Source organism: Arachis ipaensis, chromosome B1, assembly GCF_059453495.1.
Source record: "Arachis ipaensis isolate K30076 ecotype BB chromosome B1, ASM5945349v1, whole genome shotgun sequence".
In the NCBI taxonomy this organism is placed as follows: domain Eukaryota; kingdom Viridiplantae; phylum Streptophyta; class Magnoliopsida; order Fabales; family Fabaceae; genus Arachis; species Arachis ipaensis.
Window position 1 is genome coordinate 24,562,409 of NC_142436.1, and position 3,662 is coordinate 24,566,070.

At 33.6% G+C, this 3,662-nt stretch overlaps 1 non-coding gene across 1 annotated transcript; it reads left to right on the plus strand.

The window, feature by feature from the left end:
- The first annotated feature begins 414 nt into the window (after positions 1-414).
- On the plus strand, positions 415-518 carry LOC148575990 (small nucleolar RNA R71). The gene has a single exon (XR_015902804.1). It is a non-coding gene; the product is annotated as a small nucleolar RNA R71 (small nucleolar RNA).
- Positions 519-3,662: the final 3,144 nt, after the last annotated feature.

Genomic DNA, 3,662 nt, shown 5'->3' on the forward strand with positions numbered 1-3,662 from the left:
TAGGTGTTTCCATAAGGTTCACCCATATAATTTACCTCTGCTATTGCAGGGTTCTCAGGATCATAAGCTTCTTCTTCAGAAGATGCCTCTTGAGTACTGTTGGATGCGGCTTGCATTCCATTCAGACTCTGAGAAATCATATTGACTTGCTGAGTCAATATTTTATTCTGAGCTAATATGGCATTCAGAGTATCAATTTCAAGAACTCCCTTCTTCTGAGGCGTCCCATTACTCACAGGATTCCTCTCAGAAGTGTACATAAACTGGTTATTAGCAACCATGTCAATAAGTTTTTGAGCTTCTGCAGGCATTTTCTTTAGGTGAATGGATCCACCTGCAGAAGTATCCAATGACATCTTAGCTAATTCAGACAGGCCATCATAGAATATATCCAGGATGGTCCATTCTGAAAGTATGTCAGAAGGACACTTTTTGGTCAGTTGCTTGTATCTCTCCCAAGCTTCATAGAGGGATTCACCTTCTTTCTGTCTAAAGGTTTGAACATCCATTCTAAGCTTACTAAGCTTTTGAGGAGGAAAAAACTTGGCTAAGAAAGCCTTGACCAGCTTATCCCAAGAGTTCAGGCTATCCTTAGGTTGAGAGTCCAACCATATTCTAGCTCTGTCTCTTACAGCAAACGGAAAAAGCATGAGCCTGTAGACTTCAAGATCTACTCCATTAGTCTTAACAGTGTCACATATCTGCAAGAATTCAGTTAAGAACTGAAAAGGATCTTCAGATAGAAGTCCATGAAACTTGCAGTTCTGCTACATCAGAGAAACTAATTGAGGTTTCAGCTCAAAGTTGTTTGCTCCAATGGTAGGGATGGAGATGCTTCTTCCTTGTAAATTGGAATTAGGTGTAGTAAAGTCACCAAGCATCCTCCTTGCATTATTATTATTTTCGGCTGCCATCTCCTCTTCCTTTTCGAAAATTTCTGTAAGGTTGTCTCTGGATTGTTGTATTTTAGCTTCTCTCAGTTTCCTCTTCAGAGTCCTTTCAGGTTCAGGGTCTGCTTCAACAAGAATGTTCTTGTCCTTGCTCCTGCTCATGTGAAAAAGAAGAGGACTAAAGATACCGGGGATCCTCTTTACCACAGTATAGAGATTCCCTTGTGTGAGTAGAAGAAAAGAAGAATAAGAATGAAGAAGAGAAGAATTCGAACTTAGAAGAGAAGAAGGGGTTCGAATTTTTGGGTGAGGAGAAGTGTTAGTAAGCAATTAAATAAATAGAAGAAGATGAGAAAGAGAAATTTTCGAAAATAATTTTTGAAAAGGAGTTGATGATTTTCGAAAATTTAAAGAGAATTAAAATTAAAATTAAAATTTAAACAATTAATTAACTAAAAAGTATTTTTGAAAAAGAGGGAGGTATTTTCGAAAATTAGAGAGGGATAGTTAGTTAGGTAGTTTTGAAAAAGATAAGAAACAAACAAAAAGTCAATTAGTTGGTTGAAAAAGATTTGAAATTCAATTTTTAAAAGATAAGAAGATAAGAAGTTAGAAAAGCTATTTTAAAATCAAATTTTTGAAAAAGGTATGATTTAAAAAGATATGATAAAAAGACATGATTAAAATTAGTTTTGAAAAAGATTTAAATTTTAAAATCACAATTAATGACTTGATTCACAAGAAATCACAAGATATGATTCTAGAACTTAAAGTTTGAATCTTTCTTAACAAGCAAGTAACAAACTTGAAATTTTTGAATCAAAACATTAATTGTTGATAATATTTTCGAAAATCATAAGATAAAATTAAGAAAAGATTTTGAAAATATTTTGAAAAAGATTTTTGAAATTTTCGAAAATAAATAAAAAATGGAAAAGATATGATTTTTGAAAAAGATTTTAAAAAGATAAGATTTTTAAATTGAAAATTTGATTTGACTCATAAGAAACAACTAAATTTTAAAAAATTTGAAAAAGTCAACTCAAATTTTTGAATTTATGAGAAGAAAAAGGTAAAGATATTTTTTTTTGATTTTTTTGAATTTTTAATGAAGAAAGAGAAAAACATGAAAAAGACTCATAACATAAAAATTATGAATCAAAACACACAATGCATGCAAGAACACTATGAATGTTAAGATGAACACCAAGAACACTTTGAAGATTATGATGAACATCAAGAACATATTTTTGAAAAATTTTTGATGCAAAGAAAATATGCAAGACACCAAACTTAGAAATCTTTAATGCTTAGACACCATGAATGCAAAAATGCACATGAGAAACAACAAAAGATACAAAACAAGAAAACATCAAGATCAAACAAGAAGACTTACCAAGAACAACTTGAAGATCATGAAGAATACTATGAATGCATGAATTTTTCGAAAATTTTTTATGCAAAATTTAAAACATGCAATTGACACTAAACTTGATACTGACTCAAGACTCAAACAAGAAACACAAAATATTTTTGATTTTATGATTTTATGGTTTTTTTAGATTTTCTTTTAAAATTTTTTTTTTCGAAAAAGATATAGGAAAAAGAAAATAAGAAATTCAAAATTTTTAATAAGAATCCCAAGAATCTTTCAATGTTGGCCTAAAGCTCCAATCCAAGGGTTGGGCATGGCTTAATAGCCAGCCAGCTCCAATTAACTTGCCTCTATGCTGATGGTTGGAAGCCACAGTCCAAAAGAATTAGACATGGCTTTACAGCCAGCCAGGCTTCAACATGCTTCATGAAACACTAGAATTCATTCTTAAAAATTTAGTATAATTTTCGAAAACAGATGAGAAATTTTTGAAAGATTTTTGAAAAAATTTTGAAAATAAAACAAAAAGAAAATTACCTAATCTGAGCAACAAGATGAACTGTCAGTTGTCCAAACTCGAACAATCCCCGGCAACGATGCCAAAAACTTGGTGCACGAAATTGTGATCTCTGGTAATGGCTCCAAAAACTTGGTGCTCTAATCTTAATTCATAATTTGTCATAACTTCTATACAACTAACCAGCAAGTGCACTGGGTCGTCCAAGTAATAAAACCTTACGTGAGTAAGGGTCGATCCCACGGAGATTGTTGGTATGAAGCAAGCTATGGTCATCTTGTAAATCTCAGTCAGGCGGATATCAAATGGTTATGGAGTTTTCGAATACTAATAATAAATAAACAGAAAATAAAGATAGAAATAGTTATGTAAATCATTGGTGAGAATTTCAGATAAGCGTATAGAGATGCTTTCGTTCCTCTGAACCTCTGCTTTCCTGCTGTCTTCATCCAATCATTCCTACTCCTTTCCATGGCAAGCTTTATATAGGGCATCACCGTTGTCAATGGCTACATCCCATCCTCTCTGTGAAAAAGGTCCAAATGCTCTGTCACGGCACGGCTAATCATCTGGAGGTTCTCGATCATACTGGAATAGGATTCACCCTCCTTTTGCGTCTGTCACTACGCCCAGCACTCGCGAGTTTGAAGTTCGTCACAGCCATTCCTTCCCAGATCCTACTCGGAATACCACATACAAGGTTTAGACTTTCCGGATCTCAGGAATGGCCATCCATGGGTTCTAACTTATACCACGAAGATTCTAATATCTCGGACTCGGTCCTCTGTATTAGATATCTAAGAGATACTCATTCTAGCTTGTTTGCATGTAGAACGGAAGTGTTTGTCTGGCACAGATTCATAAGTGAGAATGATGATGA